This window comes from Rhinatrema bivittatum, chromosome 2, assembly GCF_901001135.1.
Source record: "Rhinatrema bivittatum chromosome 2, aRhiBiv1.1, whole genome shotgun sequence".
NCBI lineage: Eukaryota > Metazoa > Chordata > Amphibia > Gymnophiona > Rhinatrematidae > Rhinatrema > Rhinatrema bivittatum.
In genome coordinates, this window is record NC_042616.1 from 671,918,692 (window position 1) to 671,932,957 (window position 14,266).

Genomic DNA, 14,266 nt, shown 5'->3' on the forward strand with positions numbered 1-14,266 from the left:
AGAGAAAGCTAGATGTGGTCAAGCGATTGGGACTGGCAGAGGAGGCACTTCAAAAGGCACTAGTGCTAGTCCCCCATTAAAGTTAAAAAGGAACCTGTTGCAATCTAAACTCTTTGGAGGGACAGGCAGTTCCATCCGGAAAAAAAAATGAAATCTAAACATAATGCATCACCACCACCTGTTTCTGACCCTGTAGTTTTGGAGGTGAGGGAAGGGGAGGCTGAGTCATACCAGACAAAATGTCGACACACAAAAGCAGCAGTGGGACAGGTCTAGGCTAAGACTTAGCGTTGACAATGTAGCGCAGTCATTGTTTGCTTCTGATTTAGATGAAGAATCATCTTGTGTGGGATTCTCATCAGAAACGGAAGAAGAAATAACTGACGAAATTTTAGGAGGATCAGTTAGTCCTGTCTTAGCCTCCACTTCAGTACAGCAGGGGAGAGATGAAACTGATGAGGAGGAGGAAGAGCAGTCAGCGCAGGCACAGATGGTGACTGAGGTCCCTGGCATTGCTTTTCAGGGTGCACCCACTACTTCAGCTCCAGTGCCAGCATCTACTCTCAAGGCTATAGAGAAGGGAGGATCACGAAAGACATCTGCGATCTGGAGCCACCTTAAAGTGACGGATGACCCGCGTTTTGCTCGGTGTAATTACTATAGCAGGGCTATTAGCAGAGGCAAGCAAATGGGACATCTATCTAATTTTGGCATGACACATCATATGAAGATGCAACACCCAACAACAGTACTGTCATCCGGGGCTGGTGGCAGTACCAGTCAGGGACCCCTTCCAAGCAGCATAAAGTGGTTCAAAAGCAGCAGAGTCAGCCCATGCCCTCATTACCTTCTAGCAGTCAGGTGGCAGGCCAGCAACCCCCTGACATGTGGCAGAAGCGACAACCCACCATGGAGGAAATGGGGTGGAGTGCGGTAACGCTATCCCGGGGTAGGAGGCAGGCAGCCTCAAAAGTTGTAACCAGGAGCAGTGGGGAAATGATTGCCCTTGATGGCCAGCCCTTGCAGTTAATGGAGAATATGGATTTCAAGTGTTTTCTGAAAGTTGTAGTTCCAAATTACAAAGTTCCCTCCAGATCCACATTTAGAAGAAAAGTCCTCCCCAGCCTGTACAAGCAGTGTTGCAGTCGCATTCAAGCGCTGCTAGCTAAGGCAGAGAGGAATGTGCATTTTACGTGCGATATCTGGACCGCCATGAATGCTGCACACTCTTACCTCTCCCTGACAGCACACTGGTGGGACCTGGCTGAGGCAGGGGAAGGCAGCAGCTCTATTACTGAACAAGTATCAGGGTGGAGGTGGGCTTTACAGCACACCCACCTAATGGACCAGGCCCATACCGCAGCCTATATTCTAGCATGCATGCTGGAGGGCTGGCAACTACACCAGCGAGACAGCGAGACAGGAATCCTCAGGCAGGGTTCACAGACAATGGTGCAAACATGGTTAAGGCAAAAAACGACAGGTGCTTTAAGAACATCCAATGTTTTGCACACACTCTGCACCTGGTAGTGAAGTCAGCTCTGGGGTTGGATTCCAATGACCAAGAGAATGAATACCTGCATAGGTTAATACAGAAGTGCAGGAACATAGCAGCACACTTCCACAGAAGTGTGAAGGCGGGCAGGTTCTCCGACAAAAGCAGACTGGAGATGCCTCACAAGCGTCTCATTCAAGACATTGCCACCAAGTGGAATTCCACCTTTATGATGCTGGAGAGCTGCAGACACCCTTTCATGAACTTCCTGGTACAATGGACCTAGGTGTGCAGAATCCCTTAGGGCATCATGATTGGTTAGTCATGAGTCAGCTGGTAAAAGTCCTGCAGCCCTTCAAGGATGTCATGGAGGAGCTGAGTTCCAGAAGTGCCACCTTGGCTGACATCATCCCTATAGTTAATTTCCTGGATGAAAATTTGGAGAAGGAATGACAGTTGAGGTGCTGTATTGTTTGGACATTTTACAGCAGCAGGTGGAAGAGAGATTAAGGCCTTTAACAGAACAGAACAGAACACATACATGCTCGCCACAGTCTGTGATCCCTGTGTGAAAGGGAAACTCGCCCTACAGTAAGATTGTCTCTTATTGGTGAAGGACCTGCTATTAGCAAAAGTCCGTGAACAGGAATGCCATATGCAGAGACAGATTAGGTGTGAAGTGGAGGTGGAAACAGCGGGCACTTCAGAAAGTTGTGGTAGCAGCACTCTGTCAGTGACATCTAGTACCTCCTCCTCCTCCACTTCAGAACACCAAAGGCAATTTGCCCATAAAGATTCATCTGTTGTGTGATGGGCTAGACAGAAAACAGCTGGCATTAGTGACACCCAAGCAAAGGAGACACCAGCACAGCTGTCAGTGACATGGTATCTCTCAGAGCCAACAGAGAACATGCAGACAGATCCGCTGGCAATTTGGGCACACAAGTCCACTGTCTGGCTACACCTAGCCAAAGTGGCTCAGCGATATCTGTCATGTCCACCAACCAGTGTGCCCCAGTGAACGTGTCTTTTCAATGACAGGGGATATCATGAGCCCTCACCGCTCAAGGATGGCACCAGAGTTGATGGAAATGCTAGTGTTTTTGAAAGTACATCTGCCTTTGCTTGGGTTTCCAAATTTTCCCTGTGAATGGCAAGATGAATAAAAACAATTGAAAAAAGCCTTGCAGCAGCTCCAACTGCCTCCTATGCTCCAGATAATATAAGCACTGCAGCACATGTACCTGACCTGAAATGCTGTGCCTCTCCATCCACTGTCCAGGCCGTATGTACCTACAAGGGCCTCACCTCTAACACTGTGCCTGTCCATCCACATTTGGAATGTAGGAACATAAAAAACTGACTTTAGATGTTTGGAGCTTGCATATTTCATATGCTCAATATTTTACATGACCTTGCCAACAGTAATGTTTCTAGTACTATTGAAAACTGGTGGTAGTTGCACTCTAGTTCACCCTCTATGTTTCCATTGTTTACAGAGGCACTGTGTAAACCACAAAGTCAACATAGGTTGATACTGTAGATTTTGACTTGAATAGTGGTTTTCTTATTTCTGAGAGCTCTTCATGTTCCTTTGTCATCAGCTGATGTGCATAAGTACAGTTAATAGTTTCTGGGCATTCAAAAATAATCTCCAGCTCAGTTCTTGCTTCACAAATGTCTCTATTGCTCTAAAAGCATCCTCTGTTTAATTATCTTTCAGAAATGAAAAAGATTCCATTTCTTCTGGCAGTAAACCAGTTCAGGAAGAAGTGACAGGTCAAACCACAACATACCTGCACAAAGGAAATCCTCATGCTGCACCTGTCCATCCAGGCCTTATGTCCCTAGGTGGGATTGACCCCTGTCCTCGACTGCTGTGCCTGTCCGTCCAGGCCTTATGCCCCTAGGTTGGATTGACATCTGTCTTGGATTGCTGTGCCTGTCCATCCAGGCCTTATGTCCCTAGGTGGGATTTACCTCTGTCCTTGACTGCTGTGCTTGTTCATCCAGGCCTTATGTCCCTACAAGGGTTTGACCTCGATTGCTGTGCCTGTTCGTCCAGGCCTTATGTCCCTAGGTAGGATTGACCTCTGTCCTCGACTGCTGTGCCTTTCTATCCGGCCTTATGTCCCTACAAGGGTTTGACCTTGATTGCTGTGTCTTTCTGTCCAGGCCTTACATCCCTAGGTGGGATTGACCTCGTCCTCAACTGCTGTACCTATCCATCCAGGCCTTATGTCCCTACAAGGGTTTGACCTCGATTGCTGTGCTGTCCGTCCAGGCCTTATGTCCCTAGGTGGGATTGACTCCTGTCCTCAATTGCTGTACTTGTTCATCCAGGTCTTATGTCCCTAGGTGGGATTGACCTCTGTCCTCGACTGCTGTGCCTGTTCTTCCAGGCCTTATGTCTCCACAAGGTTTCTCCTTGATTGCTATGCCTGTTCAACCAGGCCTTAGGTCCCTAGGTGGGACTGACCTCTGTCCTCGACAACTGTGCCTGTCTGTCCAGGCCTTAAGTCCCTAGGTGGGATTGACCTCTGTCCTCAACTGCTGTGCCTGTCCATCCAGGCCTTATGTCCCTACGTGGGCTTAACCTTTGTCCTCGATTTCTGTGCCTGTCAGTCCAGGCCTTATGTCCCTACAAGGCTTTGACCTCAATTGCTGTGCTTGTTCGTCCAGGCCTTATGTCCCTAGGTGGGATTGACCTCTGTCCTCAACTGCTGTGCATGTTCATCAAGGCCTTATGTCCCTACAAGGGTTTGACCTTGATTGCTGTACCTGTCAATCCAGGCCTTATGTCCCTACAAGGGTTTGACCTCGTTTGCTGTGCCTGTCCATCCAGCCCTTATGTCCCTAGGTGGGAATGACCTCGATTGCTGTGCCTGTCCATCCAGGCCTTATGTCCCTATCTCGATTGCTGTGCCTATTCGTCCAGGCTGTATGTCTCTATTTGGGATTGACCTCTGTCCTCGACTGCTGTTCCTGTTCGTCCAGGCCTTATGTCCCTACAAGGGTTTGACCTTGATTGCTGTGCCTGTTCATCCAGGCCTTATGTCCCTAGGTGGGATTGACCTCCGTCCTCGATTGCTGTGCCTGTCCATCCAGGCCTTATGTCCCTACGTGGGCTTGACCTCTGTCCTTGATTGCTGTGCCTGTCCATCCAGGCCTTATGTCCAGTCCTAACGGCTGAGCTCTCGTTGCAAAGGGAAACCTCAGTCTCTGGCAATTTGCTCCCGGACCCCCGCTGGACTTTTGGCAAGTCTTGTGGGGGTCAGGAGGGTCCCCCAAGACTTGTCAAAAGTCCCTAGTGGTCAGGTGGGGGTCCGGGAGCGACCTCCTGCACTAGGACTGTCAGCTGCCAGTAATCAAAATGGCGCCGATAGCCTTTGCCCTTACTATGTCACAGGGGCTACCGGTGCCATTGGTCAGCCCTTGTCACATGGTAGGGGCGCCGATGGCCATGTGACAGGGGCTGACCAATGGCACCGGTAGCCTGTGTGACATAGTAGGTCAAAGGCTATCGACACCATTTTGATCGAGGCAGGGCAGACAGCCCGATGGCACGGAGGGAGAAATCCCTCGCGCCACCCCGCTGGACCACCAGGGATGTTAGTAAGTCTTGGGGAGGGATCGGGATGGTGGGGAGGGTTGTATTAATGTATTAAAGTGAATTTTAATGCTGGGGTGGGTTTTTTTGAACTTCGTTTTCCTGCGTCGTTTTTTGGGCCACTTTCATTTTTCCCTGTTTAGTTTTTGTTCGTTTTTCCAAAAAACTAACCGAGGGAAAACTAACTTTACCCCGAAGCATCCGACTCAAAAAATGACCCGGTAGAAAAAAACGAAGCTCATCTCTAGTAACTACACACCAGTACCCTTTGCTGGGTTGTGAGGGCCTGTCATGCAATACTTCCAGTTGGCACATCAGATGCTGTAGTATTGAACAGATCAGCTCCTTTTGGCTCCAGTTTGCCTGCACATATAGCACCCAAGAACAATGTAAAACGCTCTCAGGTAACAGTAATCAGGTTTGAAGGCTCAGCAAAGGTACAGGCTACCTTATACAGTCTTACTGGATGTTATGGCTAGCCTATCACATCTACCAGTAACAATGCAATCATTCATGCCTTTCTTCTGTCATTGCTGCAGGAGACTCAGGGTATGGTTGCAGGCCCTGGCTTCTCACCCCATGCACATGGAAACACGCCGGCAGAGACAAGATGCAGCAAGGCCTTATGTGCTACCCGCTGTGTCATAGAACACACCTTCAGCCTTCTGAAAAGTCACTTTCGCTGTTTGGACAAGAAGGGCGGAGCTTTAATGTATGCCCCACCCAAAGCTGCAAAGATTGTCTTACTGTGCTGTGTTTCCATAATGTGGCTGTATGCCATGGACTACCAATGGACCTACGTCCAGATCTCCCACAGGATCCCCACATGTCTCCCTGCATGAGTGGCAGCTAGATTCGGCAAAACCTTATATGAACACACTTCACCTGATAGGCCTCACGTACCAATTCCCCTTCCAGGGGAGGTCCACCTGAAACCTGATAGCTGCTGCTGTACTCGCTATCCCTTTTCTTTCTATCAGTTCTTGCCTGAGTAGGACACCATGTACCATACAAACGCATATGGTTGCTCATGATTCGTCTTGCTGATGGACCATAACAGTGTGCTTGAAATAAAGTCGACTGTCAACATTACATGCTAGACATGTGGCCACCACCATGTGTTTTGCCTGTTACTGACAGAAAATAAGGCACGTGTGGTATGATAGTCGGTGGTCTACCTAGCATGGTGTGGCCTGAGAGCCATCACCAGTGCACCTCACTCTCACATGTCACAGTGTGCTAAGTGTGCTGGTGGGCCACATGCTTCTGGATCCTGTAGAGTGACAGCTGTAATAATACATAAGAACATAAGAACATAAGAAATTGCCATGCTGGGTCAGACCAAGGGTCCATCAAGCCCAGCATCCTGTTTCCAACAGAGGCCAAACCAGGCCACAAGAACCTGGCAATTACCCAAACACCTAGAAGATCCCATGCTACTGATGCAATTAATAGCAGTGACTATTCCCTAAGTAAACTTGATTAATAGCAGTTAATGGACTTCTCTTCCAAGAACTTATCCAAACCTTTTTTGAACCCAGCTACACTAACTGCACTAACCACATCCTCTGGCAACAAATTCCAGAGCTTTATTGTGCATTGAGTGAAAAATAATTTTCCCCGATTAGTCTTAAATGTGCTACTTGCTAACTTCATGGAATGCCCCCTAGTCCTTCTATTATTCGAAAGGGAAAATAACCGAGTCACATCTACTCGTTCAAGACCTCTCATGATCTTAAAGACCTCTATCATATCCCCCCTCAGCCGTCTCTTCTCCAAGCTGAACAGCCCTAATCTCTTCAGCCTATCTTCTTAGGGAAGCTGTTCCATCCCCTTTATCATTTTGGTTGCCCTTCTCTGTACCTTCTCCATCGCAACTATATCTTTTTTGAGATGCGGCGACCAGAATTGTACATAGTATTCAAGGTGTGGTCTCACCATGGAGCGATATAGAGGCATTATGACATTTTCCGTTCTATTAACCATTCCCTTCCTAATAATTCCTAACATTCTATTTGCTTTTTTGACTGCTGCAGCACACTGAGCTGACGATTTTAAAGTATTATCCACTATGATGCCTAGATCTTTTTCCTGGGTGGTAGCTCCTAATATGGAACCTAACATTGTGTAACTACAGCAACGGTTATTTTTCCCTATATGCAACACCTTGCACTTGTCCACATTAAATTTCATCTGCCATTTGGATGCCCAATCTTCAAGTCTTGCAAGGTCCTCCTGCAATGTATCACAGTCTGCTTGTGATTTAACTACTCTAAATAATTTTGTATCATCTGCAAATTTGATAACCTCACTCGTCGTATTCCTTTCCAGATCATTTATATATATATTGAAAAGAACCGGTCCAAGTACAGATCCCTGAGGCACTCCACTGTTTACCCTTTTCCACTGAGAAAATTAACCATTTAATCCTACTCTCTGTTTCCTGTCTTTTAACCAGCTTGTAATCCACGAAAGGACATCACCTCCTATCCCATGACTTTTTAGTTTACGTAGAAGCCTCTCATGAGGGACTTTGTCAAACGCCTTCTGAAAATCCAAATACACTACATCTACCGGTTCACCATTATCCACATGTTTATTAACCCCTTCAAAAAAATGAAGCAGGTTTGTTAGGCAAGACTTCCCTTGGGTAAATCCATGTTGACTGTGTCCCATTAAATCATGTCTTTCTATATGCTCTACAATTTTGATCTTGAGGATAGTTTCCACTATTTTTCCCGGCACTGAAGTTAGGCTCACTGGTCTATAGTTACCCGGATCACCCCTGGAGCCTTTTTTAAATATTGGGGTTACATTGGCCACCCTCCAGTCTTCAGGTACAATGGATGATTTTAATGATAGGTTACAAATTTTAACTAATAGGTCAGAAATTTCATTTTTGAGTTCCTTTAGTACCCTGGGATGCATACCATCCGGTCCAGGTGACTTGCTACTCTTTAGTTTGTCAATCTGGCCTACTATATCTTCCAGGTTGACAGTGATTTCGTTCAGTTCGTCTGACTCATCACCCCTGAAAACCAACTCCGGAACTGGTATCTCCCCAACATCCTCACTAGTAAACACGGAAGCAAAGAATTCATTTAGTCTTTCTGCAATGGCCTTATCTTCCCTAAGAGCCCCTTTAACCCCTCGGTCATCTAATGGTCCAACCGACTCCCTCACAGGTTTCTTGCTTTGGATATATTTAAAAAAGTTTTTATTATGAGTTTTTGCCTCTATGGCCAACTTCATTTCAAATTCTCTCTTCGCTTGTTTTATCAATACAGTAAATGTTAAATTACACTGAAGGTGCAACATGCATGGCAAAGTAAGAAGGGCACACTTAAATGTAGTACTGGCAGATAGCTATTGTTACACCCTCATTTGGAAGTGCTTAAAGGTGCTTAAAGGTGTGCAGGTGAATTAATACCTCTGTAATGCGTGTGCTTTATTTCAAAAGGGCATTCCCAGATCAATCTGACACTAGTGCTTGATCAGTTAAACAGTGAGGTAATACTAGGATTTAGAACTGCATACCACTTTGCAGCATATGCACATCTAGCCATCGTCTAACTCCCATGCCTGCAGGTATAGAAAGTATTGATGTTGCTTCTATTACCTTTACGGAGATGTCATGAAATGGCAGCATGTCCATACTTCACATTCAGGAAGAGGCCCACAATATTATACACATCACACAGCTTTGGGATCACACCTTGCATTACAGCCTGCCTGAAAGGGTCTGTGCTACCAATTACAGTTTTTAGTGTGTGCACACCTCCTTCAGATGTTGCATTTTCCTTTCTCAATACATGGACCCCTTACATGCATGCACCCTAGTACAGCAAACTGGGAAATGTATCAGCATACCTGTGCAAAAGGTGAAGGTCTTGGCTGTTGTGATGTTATGGTGGCGTCAGCTTCTTGGGAAACCTATGGGAAGATGCATTTGCAGGTGAGCGAAGGCAGGAGAGTGCAACAGCTACTGTACAGCCTTCACTTGTACATTCCTGTGATCTCTGACATGTGAAAGTGACAGTATAATTTAGAACCACTGTTACTGCAGCCACATCTTTCCTCATCAAACTTTGACATTATACAGCCCAAGGGTTTAAATGCCTTTAACTGGCCCATCACACATAGGCTCACTGCCATCTGCAGATGGCAGGTTGCTGAAAGGTCATAGTGGCTAATGTGTCACAGATAGCCATGTAGTACAGCAGTATGCATATATGTTTATTCCCTTAACATAAGGACAATGTTCACTGTTAACCTACATCTACTACTTTTAACAGTGCAGGCTCTGTAGAGCACATTGCCTCAGCATTCCTTGTCCAAAACACTTAGCATCTAATACCAGACCAACACCACGGCATACATTTCCATGATTTCATGCTTGCACATGCATGTGAGCACGTCTGTGTACTGTTGTACAGCTGCTATGCTATAGGCTCATAAGTAAGCAATGTTACACATTTGTATTGTCATTACTGAGGTGCTCTGCTCTGGTCTTACACAGTCTATGCAGTCCTCTGGGGTAGATTTTTAAAAAAAGCACGTTCGCGTACTTTTGTTGGCGCACCAGGCGCCAACAAAAGTACGCTGGATTTTATAAGATACGCGCGTAGCCGCGCGTATCTTATAAAATCCCGGATCAGCGCACGCAAGGCTGCTGATTTTGGGCAGCCTGCGTGCGCCGAGCCGTGCAGCCTGCCTCCGTTCCCTCCGAGGCCGCTCCGAAATCGGAGCGGCCTCGGAGGGAACTTTCTTTCGCCCTCCCCTCCCTTCCCCTACCTAACCCACCCCCCCGGCCCTATCTAAACCCCCCACTACCTTTATCCATGGATTTACGCCTCCCGGAGGGAGACGTAAATCCACGCGTGCCAGCGGGCTGCTGGCGCGCCGAGACCCGACCCGGGGGCGGTTCCGGAGGGCGAGGCCACGCCCCTGGAACGCCCCGGGCTGAAACCATGCCCCCGGGCCCGCCCCCGAAACTCTCGTCCCGCCCCCAAAACGCCGCGTCGTTCGGCCCCGCCCCCTTCAGAAAACCCCGGGACCTACGCGCATCCCGGGGCTCTGCGCGCGCCTGCGGCCTATGCAAAATAGGCACGCCGACGCGCAAGGCCCTGCTCGCGTAAATCCGGGCGGATTTACGGGAGCAGGGCTTTTAAAATCCGCCCGTCTGTGTATTGCATTCTCTGCTGACCTAGTGTGGCCAGGTGATCAGGTTATGAGCGTACCGCCTGCCACCAGAGTAACCGCCACTCCATACTGTTTGTATAGAGCTAATGCTCCAAGAGATGTGATGAGCTTGCCTGATTAAGGATTTATTTATTTATTTCAAGGTTTTATAGACCATTGTTCCAAGTGAGAATCACTAGATCACAATGGTTTACAGTTTAAACATTCACAAATATGAGAGACCAGACAAAGGGACAGAAAACACATCTAGAATGCAAATTGAGGTATGGTTAACAGGTAATAAGTGTAGGAGATGGTAAAATCTCTTCATACAATTAATTGATTTACAAGGGCATCATTCTATTAGAGTTTGTTATTTACATATTATGTATTTGAGAAACTGGACAGTTTATTTTATTATAAGATTATTAATCAGACAGTTTATGTTGCGTGTGCCGACCGCGGCAGGCCCGTGGCCAGGACCTCTTACCCTCTGCAGCTTGCTCCAGCGTCTGGCTCCACTTCTCTCATGGCTGTGGGCCGCCGTCTCTGTCCTCGGGCCATCCCTAGTGCTCCTGTTTCTACGCAGGACTCCTGTGCTCCACGGTAGGCCTCTCTGCGTGGTCCACGGAGAGACGACGCCATCCCGCGCCGCTCCCTTCCCTAGGTGCGCGCACGCATCTCTGTGTCTTTTGAAGAGCCCGCGGCAGGAACTTGGCCGCGGTGCCGGATGATGACATCGTTGAAGCTCCAGTATATAAGGCCAGGCTCAGCCCCTGTTAGTCGCCTTTGCAACAAGTCTCCACGCTGGTCGTGTACTTCATGGCCTCCTGGTGATTCCTTTGTGTTCCTGGTTCCTGTTCCCTTCGAGTTCCTGTTTCTGGTTTGTCTTCTTCGTTCCTGTGCTTCGTGCTACCCAGCTTCCCTACGGATTGATCTCCTGGACCCGACCACTGCTTTGCCTGACTACACTACTGATCTTCTTCTAGTCCAGACCTCTGCTACGCCTGACCACGCTACGGATCATCTCCTAGTCCAGACCTCTGCTAGGCCTGACCACTCTACTGATCATCTCCTAGTTCTGACTTCTGCTTTGTCTGACCATGCCAGCGCTTTGCTTCTGGACTTGACTTCAGCCTTGCCTTGTCACCGCTCTTTGATTGCTGCCTGCCCTGACTTCAGCCTGTTCTACGATGCCTCTATAGTCTTAGTCCTGGATTTGGCCTTTCAGGCTTCGGCCTGTTCTTGCTCGGACACCCCCTGTCTGACTCTTATTCCTATTAGCGCCCGGGTATCCAGGAGTCCGCCTCGTCCAGTATAGACTCTCCAGTTCCACTGTTGCTGCTCCTGGGCTGACCTCTCCATCTTCTCATCGACAACGACATAAGGAGGCCCACCTAACTCCAGCCAGCCCTGGTACCCAAAGGCTCAACCCGCGGGGAACAAGGGCTGGTATTGGCGAACCTAGAGCCAGCCTCCGACAGTGGGGACCCATAGGATCCCTCCTACAGGTAGAGTCAAACCCACCTCAGCCCAAAGGTCCACCTCCTGCGTAACAGTTTATGTTATGTTATGTTTTGGAACAGACATGTTTTCAGGTCCTGTTTGAATTTCTTTTTGTCAGTTATATTTCTTAAGTATTCAGACATAGAATTCCATAGTTCAGGACCTGCTATAGACAGCACTCTTTCTCTTGTTTGCAACAAGTGAGAGGTTTGTAATGTTTGGATTGAAAAGAGACCTTTGATTTCTGATCTCAGAGTTCGTTGAGGTTTATGCCTTTTAAGTGACACCCCAAGCAGATAATTGATATTTAGGTTAATGTTATTAAATGCTATCATTAAATCTTTATATTGGATTCTTGATTGAATTGGTAGCCAGTGTAGTGCCTTCAATGTAGGAGTGATGTGTTTGTATTTTCTGGTGCCAGTTAATAGTCCTGCTGCTGCATTTTGGAGAAGTTGAAGAGGTTTTATGTGACATGCAGGAAGACCTAGGAGAAAGGAATTGCAGTAGTCAAGGTTCAAGAATATTAGTGTTTATAAAACAGTTCTGAAGTCTGTAGCAGTTAGTAATGGTTTCAAGCAGCTTAGCAGCTTCAATAATTCTTTTTTTTTTTTATTTTATGTTTATTAGTTTCATCAATTCAAGCAAGACAATACCTTATTTCAGAAAACCAAATGACTTATCAAAAAGAAAAAGTATGAAATAATTTTACAGAGCAATTAATACAATTAATAATAAGTCATTTTCACAAAAAGAAAATCAGTAGGCATGGGGGACGTAATGGGAGAAATACAGGAATCAAATATACAAAGAAATAGGCTTAATGTGAAAAAGGCTACCTAATATCTTGGATCTGAGTAGACCTGGTTTCACCAGGAGAAGAGATCAATATATTCCTAGAGTTAACAAAGGATTTAAACTGCTCTAGAAAAAAGAAAACAAAACATTCATTCAACAAGCGAATTATACATTTACAAGGATACCTTAATACAAAAGAAAACCCTAATGAAGTGGTCTGAGGCCAGAGAGCAAGTAAATTACGTCTTCATTCTTGGGTAGCATGGGCAAAATCCGTAAAAATACGAATATTCTGTTCGTAAAAAGGGACAGAAATATTCTTAAAATATCTCTTCATTATTAATTATACTTAACTCTTGTACAGAGATAAAGGGAACAAGCAGAGTTGAGCGATCATAAACTTCTGCAGTGGAATCTTCCAGAAATTGTGTTAAATCAGTAATGGCTTTGGGAACTTGGTCTTGAGGTGTTCTTCTTTTATTCACATCCGATAGAAAAAACTATTTATTAATAGAAGGAATTTTCCCTTCCTCAAACTGCAATATTTCTAAGAAATATTTCTTAAGAGTTCGGTAGAAATTTTCAATCATTACCTTAGGGAACTTCAAAAATCGGAGATGTAAGTGCCGAGTATAAGTCTCTAAATGTTCCAACCTTCTGGAGTAGTTGCTGAAATCTTTAATCAGTTTAAAATTGCAGGTTTGAGTTTCAGAAGTAAGAGACTCCAAAGTCTTTATCTGAGATTGTAATTCTCTTCCCTCTTTCCCTCCAAAGTGTCTACCTGTCAAGCTTGTAAAGAGCAACCAAACCCATCAACCAAACCCAGCATGCAAAAAGGGCCTTTTCGCATGCGATAGAATGCAAATTAGGGGGAGGGGAGGAGTTGGGGCGGGGAGGGAAGGAGTCGGTGGTGTCTTCGCTGCCGGCGATAATTTTACTAACATTATCATCGGCAGTAGCGTGCCAAATATCACCACCTTTCACGGTGGTGCTATTCAGTGCGAAAGCCGGCAGCCGGCGCACCACCGTGGTGTGAAGGCTGTTGGCTTTCGCAGGCCTGCCCCCCCCCACCCCCGCCCCTGTTTTCGCAGGATTCATCATTCTGCGAAGAATGATGAATCCAGTAGGGGTGTGAATCGTGTGATCGATCGTCTTAATGATCGATTTTGGCTGGGGGGGGAGGGAAATCGTATCGTCGTGTTTTTTGTTTTTTTTTTAAATCGTTAAAAATCGTAAATCGGGGGAGGGCAGGAAAACCGGCACACCAAAAAACCCTAAAACCCACCCGAACCTTTAAAACAAATCCCCCACCCTCCCGAACCCCCCAAAATGTTTTAAATTACCTGGGGTCCAGTGGGGGGGGGGGGGTCCCGATGCGATCTCCCTCTTTCTGGCCATGACTGCGTTGAGAGAAATGGCGCCGGTGGCCCTCTGCCCTTATCATGTGACAGGGCAAAGGTAGCGCCGGCGCCATTTTGGTTCCTGGTTCCCGACGTCACGCATCCAGGAGATCGCCCCCGGACCCCTGCTGGACCCCCAGGGACTTTTGGCCAGCTTGGGGGGGCCTCCTGACCCCCACAAGACTTGCCAAAAGTCCAGCGGGGGTCCGGGAGCGACCTCCTGCACGCGGGCCGAATTGCCAATCTTCAAAATGGCGCCGGCGCTATCTTTGCCCT

At 47.0% G+C, this 14,266-nt stretch overlaps 1 protein-coding gene and 1 long non-coding RNA gene across 3 annotated transcripts in view; one reads left to right on the plus strand and one right to left on the minus strand.

Annotated features, from left to right (window-relative positions):
• The window catches only part of LOC115085451, a 159,506-nt gene that overhangs the window by 49,059 nt on the left and 96,181 nt on the right, over window positions 1-14,266 (minus strand). The window contains exons 1-4 of one of the 2 annotated variants that reach the window (XR_003854847.1): window positions 13,934-14,105; window positions 12,632-12,716; window positions 10,777-12,279; window positions 8,976-9,038 (exon numbers count right to left, since the gene is read on the minus strand). This is a non-coding gene — a long non-coding RNA (uncharacterized LOC115085451). Of the gene's footprint in view, window positions 1-8,975; window positions 9,039-10,776; window positions 12,280-12,631; window positions 12,717-13,933; window positions 14,106-14,266 lie in introns of those variants that run through there. The other variant, XR_003854846.1, reaches the window with a different exon arrangement.
• Window positions 1-14,266, plus strand: part of PI15 (peptidase inhibitor 15) — an 88,093-nt gene that overhangs the window by 5,015 nt on the left and 68,812 nt on the right. The gene's annotated exons all lie outside the window — the stretch shown is intronic.